Raw genomic sequence first — 13,218 nt, 5'->3', positions numbered from 1 at the left:
ACTCAGCTGCACAGGTCAGGAAACTCAATACTATTATCCATAGTGGCTATACAAATTTACATTCCCACCAACAGTGTAGGAGGGTTCCCTTTTCTCCACATCCTCTCCAGCATTTATTATTTGTAGATTTTTTGATGATGGCAACTCTGTTGTGAGGGTTAGGGTTAACCTCTTTATAGTTTAGATTTATATTTCTCTAGTAATTAGTGATGTTGAGTGCCTTTTCATGTGCCTTTTGGCCATCTGTACTCTGTCTTGTTTTGTCATAGGTTTCCTTCCAAGGAGCAAGCATCTTTTAATTTCATGGCTGCGTTCACTGTCAGCAATGACTTCGGAGCCCAAGAAAATAAAACCTGTCACTGCTTCCACTTTTCCCCCTTCTATTTACCATTAAGTGATGGAACCAGATGCCATGATCTTCCTTTTTTGAATGTTGAGTTTTAAGCCAGCTTTTTCACTCTCCTCTTTCATTCTCATCAAGAGGCTCTTTAGTTCTTCTGTACTTTACTCAGGGCATACTTAATAAACATTTTACAATAAATAATAAAGAAGCAAAACAAAATATGTTTAATTTACCTTATTTATTTAATTTATGTAAAACCAAAAATATTATTTTAGCATACATACAGACAGACACACATCTTCATTATCATATGTTATGAAGTGTTAATAAGCTTCTTACTTAATAAGAGTTGATCTTTAAAGCTAAAAGGAATAAGGAATATTAGATAAATGATTAGTCTTAACCAGTCAATAACTGTATTTTTTCATAATTTATGCCTGAATGTATAATTATAAGAGCTTCATTGAGCTCTCCCCAATCCAACTTTTTCAAAAAGATTTTGGAAGGAACAAAAGGCCATCTAATCAAGGGACTGCATGGAGACAAAAAAGTGTTGGAGGGTAAGACTTGGCAAACTCAAAGGTGGATGTTTGAATTAATGAAGTACTTGTACCGATGAGGGTGAGTGCTCTATCTCACTGCACTGACTCTAAATATGAAAAGCATTGAACCCAATACGTTGATTAGATTTTGAAGAATATTAGAATCAGTTATTGGAACTGAGTCATTTTATATAGTACCTCCAATTATGTTTCAACAAATTTTTCTAATTTGCATTTGTATTTCTGGGTGTTTGACTATTGTTGGGTATTTTTGTGCCTACTCTAGAGTGATAATTATTCCCATCACAAAGAGCAGCACTTTAATCAAGATTTTGTTACAGGCTCAGTGCTGCAATTCTTTCATTAAAACTGTTAAGTAAAGTTGTCAATACTTGCTTATCAACAAGGATTTTAAAGATGCCGGTTTTCACTTAGGAAAAGTTTTTCATTGTGAATAATCAACACTTTCTCAGAATTAAAATATCTGTACATATGAGTACATTAAAATAATATTGTTACAATTTCAATATTCCAAAATAATGAACTGGGACCCCTAGAAATTCTGAAAAAAAAAAATGAAAAAAAAGAAAGAAAGAAGGAAAGAAAAAGTAATTTATCAAGCTGTCTCATAGACCTGACTTTGTCACTCAGGCAATTCAAACTATCTTGTGGAGTTGAAATGCTCCAAGACTATGGAACTAAATAAAACCCAAATCAGTGAGTAAGTGACCCATACTTAGGATAAAGCAGGTAGATAATAAAAAAGATTTTATGGAAGCATTTTGAGTATAAAAAATATCTAAAAGAAATTCACTTATTAATTTTGCAATAAGTAACTATGTAGAAAATACTATGAGGATAAACTATTATTTTTTCAACAATAATTATACCTCTCTGCTGCTAGTTGCTGGGTAAACAATGGATAAAACACAGTCCTTTTCTTTGATGTCACCATTTCAATTTATGGTGTAATTATTATACCTCAGAAACTATAAATAGTTTCTTATTATTGCAGTATAAAGAGGAAAGGATAGTGACAAGGACTCAGTTCAGTTCAGTTGCTCAGTTGTGTCCAACTTTTTGAGACCCTATGAATCGCAGCACACCAGGCCTCCCTGTCCATTACCAACTCCCCGAGTTCACTCAGACTCACGTCCATCAAGTCGGTGATGCCATCCAGCCATCTCATCCTCTGTCATCCCCTTTTCCTCCTACCCCCAATCCCTCCTAGCATCAGAGTCTTCTCCAGTGAGTCAACTCTTCGCATGAGGTGGCCAAAGTACTGGAGTTTCAGCTTTAGCATCATTCCTTCCAAAGAACACCCAGGGCTAATCTCCTTTAGAATGGACTGGTTGGATCTCCTTTCAGTCCAAGGGACAAGGACTGGGACTGCATAAATGAGCAAGAACTCTATAATGAAAGATTTTGTATAGAATGAAACAATCTTGATGTGCATCTTGATACTTCTAAAAATGATGCACCCTTGCTCATTAAAAAAATATCATGATTAAGAGATATTTAGATTTGGGATCAAAAAGGGATATTCATTTTGAATTAGTCACTAGCAGAGACAGGGATTAGTGTAATATTTTAATTAAAGAAAACAGTTTATTATGTGTTTACTATAATATATAATATGAAGTCTACTCTTACATAGTCATAAATAACAAATTATATACATACGTGAGTGTAGTATATAATATAAATCGTAAGAAAATCAATAAAATGTAAAAATAAATAGTCAAAATCAAAATAAATAAAAATGTCACATGGAAATCCAGTCTTTATTTAAAAAATAAATGATTTAAAAGAGAAATGCATGCTACAAAAGTTGTAAAAATAAAGACTGGATTAGAGAATTCTTAATGTTCACTTTGTAACAACATAAAATCCAATAATAAAATCAATTTAATATAAAGAATGAAGAACTAAACTGTAGAAGTGGGAAAAGTCTTAGTAAGTAGCTAGAAAATATTCTGCAAAGGTTCTTCTGATGCCAGTTTTCTTGTATATGACATATGTGTGTCATAATGGTAAAGGAACTATTATTCTGAACCTAAGGAACAGTTGATAAAAATTTTTGTCTATCAGTTCCTGTAAAAAAAAAAAAAAGCATAGAATGAATAATATCAAATCAATTTATAGAATAAATAAAATATCTAGAAGGGAATCATAGTAAAAAGAGTGATGGAGAATTGAAGTTTAACTGTAGAAATAGAGTTGATTGCACTGAAGATCTATATTATTACAAAACAAAATATTTAGCAGAGGCATGACAACAAATTCATTAAATATAGAAGATTTGTGTAATTTTTGAATGCTTATGTATAACTGGATGATTAAAATGAACAGGACAACAAATACTAGAATCAGCATGATGCTGAAGATGCTTCTAAGAAAACTGTGCCACATCAAATGTCATGTGCACACTGTCTTCTATAGCAACCCGTGTTAGCTCAAACACAGCATGCTGGTGCAGAAGCGATAGCACACGCCCAGGGGAACTGTGGAGATCATAGTGTGGAAATATGGAGAAGTGAAAGAGTGCTTCACAGTGATTAAGACGAACAGCTGTACCTCTGTCAACAGAATGAGAATCAGTTGATTTGGCTGACATACCTCTTTCCTTTCTGTTAGTCCCCAGTTCCCATGTATTCTTCCTAGTTAAAGGAATATTAACTTTGAGAAAAAAGTTACACTTTCTTCATGATAAGTATTCATCTCTTGTTAAAACATCCATAATTAAAACAATTTAAGACAAGTTCAATAACAAGACATTTTCTTTAGATTGTAAATATTACCAGGTGTTCTGATTTTCTTCCAGATATACTTTAGCTTTTTCCAAAAGGGAAAGATCTATAAAGGCACAATTCCAATTCCAATTCCTTGTACAATTCACAAAAAGGGCACAGTTCCAAAAGGGAGAGAGCCAAAAGGACACAACAGCGCAGGAAAAGGCTGTATAGTTTTAGGTCAGATCACCATGCCTAGAAACAATTTAATGTCCTTAATTAACTTACTCTTATTTGATGCCTCCAATTAATTTCCTGTATGTTCAATGTAGATACTTCTTGTATAAGTTTTCAGTCTTATATTTTTAGTAAAAGACATTGTACTTAACTTAGTTATTGTTCAACTCACAAAGAAAAGTATAATTATTAATTAAAAATTTGTTGAGGCAGACTGAATGAAGCATGGAATTAGAATTAAGAAACTAAAATTTAGTTTAGACACAGTCTGTAACTTTTTCACCCTAGTTGAGGTATGTCTATTCTTTAAGGTTGAGAAGCATCATAGCATAGAGGTTAAGAGTAGAGAGACTCAGAAATTCTCTGGTGGTTCAGTGGTTAAGACTGTGTGCTTTTACTGCAGAGGCTCCAACTCTGATCAGGGAACTGAGATCCCACAAGCTGTAGGATGTGGGCAAAAATAGATGCTTAAAGCTTCAAGTTAAACTGTGTATTTATACACTTTCCCCATAGCTAAATCGTCAAAGAAATTTGCAAAAATTACTTATTCTCTTTGAGCTTCAACTTTTTTATGTATGTAAACTTGAATTAATAGTAATAATTATGTTATAGACTTTGGGGAAGTGATCTGTATATGTTAAGATCACTAGGGTACGTACCTCCACAATTTGTTAAGAGAGACAGATCAGTTTCTTCAGAGAAGTTGTTCTTGAAAGTTTTCCCATAAGCATCTGTTCAATGTTAACTGTTTTTATTACTGCGATAAAAACAAGAATATTTGAGAACTCCTCAGAGTAGTAAGCAATATTATGGCTGCAATATAGGGAAGACATACATGAAATTTCATCATAGTTTCAAAAGATGATATGCTTTTATTATTGTTGGATAAGGAACTACCCAAATTTAGTGGTATAAAAAGCTTCATAATTCCCATGGATTCTGTGGGTCAGGAGTTCTGACAGGGCATGGTAGGCATGGCTTGTTTGGTGCCATAATGCCTGGGCTTTAGCTGGGATGATCTGATAGACTGAGGGTGACCAACTGAGGCCGCTCTGCTACTATTATTTTGCAACACGGTGTCTTGATCTTTTTGTGTAAAACAGCACATTTTTCTTTTTATTATTATTAAGTTCACAGTTTCTGTCTACTTGGAATTTAAAGATGGAACTATACCTGAAAAGATTCAGATGGCTAAGGAGTAGAAGAATTATACCTGAAGGAGCCACTTCTAAGGTGTCTATGTCATTCACATGTCGGGAACCAGGTCTGGAATGACTGTAGAGTGGGGTCAGCTGAGACTGCAACCCAAAGAGCCAACAGATTGCTTCATCATTGGCTTGTACTTCTAGATCATGGTGGTTGTTTTAGAGGGAGAGTATGTGAGAGAGTTGATGGAGAGAGAGTATCCCAAGATTACCAAGTGGATTTGGCAGTCAGATAGTGTGTCTCCTGCTGTACTCTATATGTCAAACAGTCACAGAATAACCCAGATTCGAGGAGATGGCCCATACACTCCACATCTCAATGGGAGAGTGTCCAAAATTTCAGGGGAAATGTTTTAAAATGACCACAAAATTTGATACAAAATATGAAGAACCATTTTTTTGTTCTTCCTATGTCTGAGACTTTATGCATAATTGCTTCTTAAATTTACAGTCAATTTTGAACACTCAAGTTTATAAATAATTTTAATCTCCATCTAGCCTTAAATTCTTCTCATATTAAATTTCTAAACATGATGAAAACATCAATATTTTAAAAAATCAGATTATTCTCTGGACCTTATTTTTTATTTTTTTTATAGAAAAGAAAAACAGCATCATGATTTTGTTAGGAAATTAAACTGGAGACATTATTGACATTTATCCAATTATCCACTTCCATATCTGTTCTATTATCAAATATTTTCAAATCTTTCTTCTTACATTCTTTAACATATTTTTAAATTCCATTTCCATTTAACACTAGTTCAAATCTGCATTGTATTTTATGTGGATTGCAAAATAATTTTTTCCTGATCGTCCAGTTTTTGATCATTCACTCCTTTAATTGACCCTCCACCTTGCAAAACTCTTTGAACTGAAACAATGCAACATAAATATTAAGCACTGACTAAAGAGTTTCCTTGTATTCCAAAGTTTATAGAATGAATTCAGAATAACTTTTTCTCAAGGCACTCTTGTTGAAAACTTTGTATCTAACCTAAAGTTTTTGCTTTTAATCTATGATGTGAATGATTATTTGAATGGTCATTTGGGGACAGATACAGACACAAAACCAGAGAAATACAAGTAATAGCCTCAGGTTGCTGCAGAATTAAATTTACTCCCATTGATGTTTTAAGACTGCGTTGAAGTTGACCTTAAGTTGAAAGAGAAGTTACTCTCAAAATTGCAAAATCACAGCCAGATAGAGCCCAGTTGACAATAACGTTAAATTCCAGTAGTTGTCCAGATTAAACTTTTACACCCTTCCACACTAGTCAAGTTTGTCTACACATAGTTCTTCTTTCACAAAAAAACCTATTCAAAATCCTTATATATTTTTCCTCACATTTTCAACATATATCAAAGTCTCTTCTTTCCCATTTTCATTTTAGCATTCAAAAGTCTTGTATTTGTATAAAAATCAGAAGTTTCTTAACCATGGAAACTTTTTTAATATAAATTTATTTATTTTAATTGGAGGTTAATTACTTTACAATATTGTATTGGAAACTTGTTAAGTTTGTTTAAAAATGCACATCTTTATACAAACCCAAAACCTGTTAATTCAGATATGGGACTGATGCTAAAAACCTGTATTTTATCAACTGAAAATTTGAGTTGTTGTTGATTTTGTTTTTTAATCAGCATCAGAAGATTCTAATGAAATGGACCAAAGCCAGAAATGGGCTTCCCTCGTAGCTCAGTCAGTAAAGGATCTGCCTGCAATGCAGGGGACCTGGGTTCGATTCCTGGATCAGAAAGATACCCTAGAGAAGGAAATGGCAACCCACTCCAGTATTCTTGCCTGGAGAATCCCATTAACAGAGAAGCCTGGCAGGCTATAGCCCATGGGTTTGCAAGTGTTGGACATGACTTATCAACTAAACCACCACCAGCAACATCACCAGCACCAATGCCAGATAGCTTCAGGAAAAAGAGTTCTAAAGATAACTTAATAGACCTTCACTCAAAATGAAGTTCAGATATCAATTTTGTAAGAATCCATCTCCATCTTAAGATGGTGAAATGGAATACTCAATTATATTATATTTTTAAATACTTTCTAAAATGTACTACAGTAGTAAAAGTGGCATAGGAAAAATTAGACAATTTTGCTTTTACTTCCATCTTGGTGCAAGCATGATGATTTAAATTCCTTTCTCAGCATTTTTTTTTCACCTGAAATACAAGAATGATGACATATACCTCTTTATTTACTAAATATGTTATGAACATGATTTGAGTTCATGGAGGTATAGACTTGAAAACTAGACTTATAAACATATATATTTTACATATATTTAGAAAACTATAATTATTGTTTTTTTACAGTTTTAATTATATATGCTCTGATTTGTTTGCTTATTTCTGTTTTTCTTTTTTTTGGTTTATTTGTTGTTCTTATTCATATTCTCCCAATTAATTGTAAATTCCTCAAGGAAAAGGATTTAGACTCTTCAGCCTCCAGAAATTTCTCTTTTTCCAGTGTGTGCTAACTGTATAAACTTTTAATATTGATTATATGCTGACAAAACTAGGCCTGCTTATGTAGAATCCTTTCCCACACTTAGATCTTGGTAGACTGTGTATAGCCATGCTACTTAGTCCCAATGATAATTTGCTTCTTTTTTATTCTCTATTTTTAGGTCTTTCATCCCTTTTTATGAAATTTCTGAATTTATAAGTAATACATACTTATTTTAAAAAATCAGAAATAGAGAAGTACAAAAAAAAAAAAGTCAGTAACCTTCCCATGATCCCATTCTAATTATGCATCTTCTGAGAGAAGTATTAAGTCTGTTGCAAGTCTCCTTTAAGTAAATAAATAATTAGTATACATGCAAAATCTCCAAATACATGCACATACTTATACACCCAGCTAGGTGGCAAATGGATTCAAAGTGGTACAATATAATATACTGGGGAACATAAACTCAAGTATGTATGTAACCAGAGAAGTTACATATAAAAGTGAAGTGACTCCAAAGTAAAGCCATGGAAGTGGCAAGGACTGGGCCTCAGTGCAGAATTTTTCTGTCTAAAGAAGGCAGTTACCATGTGTAAATTCAAACATAGGTTTGCAAAAGACCAAAAAAAGGACAAAATAAAGAAAAATTCCCAATTTATTATAAAATGTCTTCATTTTTAAAACTCAATGAAGATCACATAAACACATTTGTAAGTAGAATCATTGCTCTTAAATAATATTCATGGTTTTTCTTTAGGGTTTTCTGATGCAGAATTTATTACTGGACAGGAATTGAGATTCTCATTGTATGATATTCAAGATATGCTATGGAACACTTGGTGATAGATTTCCTTTTGTTAAAAATAAGCTTTTCTTTTCAGGCATTGTTGATAGAGACTTGTATTAGATGTTTACCTTAAGCACCTGATGCATTTGATGTCTAACATGTTTCTCAGTGGCAACATGAGTTACCATTTCTCTTGTGGTAGATGACAAATATCTTAGGATAGATTTTTGCAAATACTCTTTCTCCTCAAACTTTTGTCCCCTGGGTAACAGTGCAAGAAGGACATAAGACTCTGCACATTTTGGGGGGAGGCAATCTTTCTATAATTATAAAGTTAGTTCAAAATATAATGTTTTAAAAATTATCTTTCCTTTGTTTCATTTGAAATTAAAGCTAGCTTGCATTTTATATCTTTAGTTTTTCTACTTGCTATTTATATTTTTTTGCAATTTCTTTTTTCAAAATTGTTTTTCTAGATAATATAATTTTTCTTAAATGACTTCTAACATGTAGGCATTAAAAAGTATTTTATTCATTCTTATAGGATAGAGAGGTATCAACACTACCTGAGATTCAAGGCATAGAGAGAGAAACTATCTAAAAAATGAGGTTATCATGATGTTGAACCAAAAAATTCAACTTGGTCTTTCCTTCAAGATTAAGTGTAACTACCAGGTTCTGGATCATCTTACTTCTCTACTATATTAAAAGGCAGATATCTGAAAGATGAATGGTTTGAGGCTCTTTTAGCTGTAAATTTTATCATGCCATTAAAAATAAAAAATATTCCCAGACAAAAGTTTTACCTTTGTTGCACACCTACTGAAAATTCAGATTATCAGTAACAGGATTGATGTTGTATTACAGGTATATTGATTTAATATTTTCATTTTATGCAATATGCATTTGGATGTGTTCTTCAATCCACTCTCACACTGCTGCTTTTAAAATAATTAATAGTTGTGAATCAGTTTCTTAGACAATGGATATCAACTAAGAGTTAGTACATTTTAAAATCATGAAATAACAAACAACTAACCTTCCCTTAAAAAATCAGTTTGTGACTTAATATGTCATTGACACAACAACAAAGAAAGCATATTGTTACCTACATACTTTTTGATATGAAATGTGTTAATAAAATAGGATATTTTTATGGTTTATTTAGAATTCCTTTTGCAGTTAGCAACTCTTCCGTTTGATTTCTTCCCTTTAGACTTTAAAAGAATAATTACAGAATGCATTTAGAGGATTTTCATCAAGGTGTCTTTGAAAGTAAAAATAAAAACCAATTCAAAATTTGTCAAAATGGTTTTCTACAAATTGATTCTGTAATCCTGTATCTCTGTTCTATACTGATTCTCTCTTTTCAAAGATCTCCTCTAGGCTACCTTGCAGCATGCTTTATGGATCAGTGACTCTGCTGATTGTTTTTCCTCACCAAGGTCGTTAGTGAGACCCTTTTTCTCAGTCTCCAATTTTCACATAGACTTTCATCTGTCTTGTAATTCATAATCTTAATAACTGTGTATTTCCTGGGATCCTCAACTAGAGGAGAGAGCCTGGGTAGTTAGGGTTGGTTTAATTTTTTCACATTGTTTCCTGTATTGTTGACTGTTCTAGTTCCATCTTTATTATTAAAGTGTAGAATAGCTAATATTTATTTAACATTTATTAAGTCCAAGGCACTGTGAGTTTTTTATAACTCTTATTTCATTGACTCTCTCCAACAACGACAAGTGGAAAAACTATTATTATTCCCTCCTTATGAGAAAGAAACTTCAATATGATCTCGTCCAAAGTCACAAGTTAGTAGGCATCAGAACTGAGACCTGATCAAGAATCTGAATTCAGACCTTGATTTCCTGTCAACTTCCCTTCACTGCTAAGTTATCTTATTTCTTCTAAATAATTCTATTAAAGCCATGTAATTCATGTTTAAATGAATTCTTACCCACCATCAAATGTTAAAAGGTAAAGAAAATGCATGCTTTTTCAATAAGAATTCTTAAATTCAAGTATATTTGTTAGAAAATTTTCATATTTCCTGTTAATGAAAATACAGCATCAAACAAAGAAATGTGGGGAAAAAAATGTACTGTTGTATGATGCAGTAAAATCTGAAGATGAAATCTTATTAAGGTACTTACTAATGAGCAGTATTCTAGGTAGTAGGAGTAAAATGATGAATAACACATAGCCTCTGCTGTCAAGTCTTTTACACTCAAGGCCAATGTTCTGAAAAGCTCTACCAAGCTGAAGTCTGAGAACTGCTTGAAAAAGGAAATTGATTATTCTGGAGGCGGGGGGGCAGGGGTGGGGGGTGGGAGGTAAGGTGGGCGGTGGGGGGGGGTGGGGTGGGCGGTGAGGGGGGTGGGGCCAGGGTGCAGATTTGTGATTATAATCACAGTCCTCAGATGGCCATAGATTACCTTAGAGCACAGCCAAAGTAAGGCACTGTATTATAGATGATTATATTCATATGATGACATGGAGAACCTGTAAGTGGAGGTTCTGAAGTACAAGAAAATTAAAATCTGGTGGGTCATCAGGAAAAGTGTGCCTAGTTTACAAGGCTTTTTTTAGAAAGGGCAAAGAGATCCTGAAACTCAAACATTATTAATGTCATAGCACATCTACTTCTCTTCATATTTGAGTAACTCATTTTGACCTCTCAAAATATAAGGACATCAAGATCTCAAGATATGAAGTCAAAGCTGACATCTAAATTTTGATTTTATGGCATAGTTTTGAAAGTAGTATCGTGAAACATAATTCCAGGACCACTACATACCTGCCCTGGAAACTTAAATTATTTTTTCTTCATGCTTATTGAGATATAATTGACATGTAACACTGTATAAGTGTAAAGTGCAAAGCATAGTGCTTTGATTTGTGTACATCATAAAATAATTACTACAATAAGTTTCAGTTCAGTTCAGTCACTGAGTTGTATCTGACTCTTAGCGACCCAATGAATTGCAGCACACCAGGCCTCCCTGTCCATCACCAACTCCCGGAGTCCACCCAAACCCATGTCCATCGAGTCGGTGATGCCATCCAACCATCTAATCCTCTGTCATCCCCTTCTCCTCCTGCCTTCAATCTTTCCCAGCATCAGGGTCTTTTCAAATGAGTCAGCTCTTCACATCAGGTGGCCAAAGTATTGGAGTTTCAGCTTCAGCATCAGTCCTACCAGTGAACACCCAGGACTGATCTCCTTTAGGATGGACTGGTTAGATCTCCTTGCAGTCCAAGGGACTCTCAACAGTCTTCTCCAACACCACAGTTCAAAAGCATCAATTCTTTGGCACTCAGCTTTCTTCACAGTCCAACTCTCATATCCATACATTACCATTGGAAAAGCCATAGCCTTGACTAGATGGACCTTTGTTGACAAAATAATGTCTCTGCTTTTTAATATGCTGTCTAGGTTGATCATAACTTTCCTTCCAAGGAGTAATTGTCTTTTAATTTCATTGCTGCAATCACCATCTACAGTGATTTTGGAACCAATAAAAATAAAGTGAGCCACTGTTTCCACTGTTTCCCCATCTATTGCCCATGAAGTGATAGGACTGGATGCTACGATCTTAGTTTTCTGAATGTTGAGCTTTAGGCCAACTTTTTCACTCTCCACTTTCACTTTCATCAAGAGACTTTTTAGTTCCTCTTCAATTTCTGCCATAAGAGTGGTGTCATCTGCATTTCTGAGGTTATTGATATTTCTCCCAGCAATCTTGATTCCAGCTTGCGCTTCCTCCAGTCCAGCGTTTCTCATGATGTATTCTGCATATAAGTTAAATAAACAGGGTGACAATATACAGCCTTGACGTACTCCTTTTCCTATTGGGAACCAGTCTGTTGTTCCATGTCCAGTTCTAACTGTTGCTTCCTGACCTGTATACAAATTTCTCAAGAGGCAGATCAGGTGGTCTGGTATGCCCATCTCTTTCAGAATTTTCCACAGTTTATTGTGATCCACACAGTCAAAGGCTTTGGCATTGTCAATAAAGCAGAAAGAGATGTTTTTCTGGAACTCTCTTGGTTTTTTGATGATCCAGCAGATGTTGCCAATTTGGTCTCTGGTTCCTCTGCCTTTTCTAAAACCAGCTTGAACATCTGGAAATTCACAGTTTATGTATTACTAAAGCCTGGCTTGGAGAATTTTGAGCATTACTTATCATATGATATTGCTTATATGTGGAATCTAAAATAAAGGCTACAAATGAACTTATCTATAAAACTGAAATAAAGTTACAGATACAGAAAAAAAAAAACAAAAAACCTAACATGTGAGATGAGTGCAGTTGTGCGGTAGTTTGAGCATTCTTTGGCATTGCCTTTCTTTGGGATTGGAATGAAAACTGACCTTTTCCAGTCCTGTGGCCACTGCTGAGTTTTCCAAATTTGTTGGCATATTGAGTGCAGCACTTTCACAGCGTCATGTTTCAGAATTTGAAATAGCTCAACTGGAATTGAATCACCTCCACTAGCTTTGTTCATAGTGATGCTTCCTAGGGCCCATTTGACTTCACATTCCAGGATGTCTGGCTCTAGGTGAGTGATCACACCATCGTGATTATCTGAGTCATGAAGATATTTTTTGTACAATTCTTCTGTGTTTTCTTGCCATCTCTTCTTAATATCTTCTGTTTCTGTTAGGTCCCTACCATTTCTGTCCTTTATTGAGCTATTTTTTTGCATGATAAATTTAGTAAACATAAATCATGACCTCCAGATATGAAATTAAAGAAATAGAAAGAGTCATTTTATGTTAATGAGAAGTCTTAGTATTTACTCTCTTAACAGCTTTCATGCATATCATGTATAACATACATCAATGTTAGCTATACTTATCATGTTGTATGTTACAGCCCTTAGAAAAGTCAGAGGAACAAG

The 13,218-nt window shown here is 34.0% G+C and overlaps 1 long non-coding RNA gene across 1 annotated transcript in view; it reads right to left on the bottom strand.

Annotated features, from left to right (window-relative positions):
* Positions 1-2,761: 2,761 nt before the first annotated feature.
* The window catches only part of LOC133258076 (uncharacterized), a 52,180-nt gene continuing 41,723 nt past the window's right edge, over positions 2,762-13,218 (bottom strand). Inside the window, exons 3-5 of the long non-coding RNA XR_009739796.1 lie at positions 4,514-4,611; positions 3,505-3,545; positions 2,762-2,979 (exon numbers count right to left, since the gene is read on the bottom strand). This is a non-coding gene — a long non-coding RNA (uncharacterized LOC133258076). The remainder of the gene's footprint in view (positions 2,980-3,504; positions 3,546-4,513; positions 4,612-13,218) is intronic.

Source organism: Bos javanicus, chromosome 12, assembly GCF_032452875.1.
Source record: "Bos javanicus breed banteng chromosome 12, ARS-OSU_banteng_1.0, whole genome shotgun sequence".
NCBI classification, from domain to species: domain Eukaryota; kingdom Metazoa; phylum Chordata; class Mammalia; order Artiodactyla; family Bovidae; genus Bos; species Bos javanicus.
This window is presented reverse-complemented; position numbering and strand designations above follow the sequence as displayed.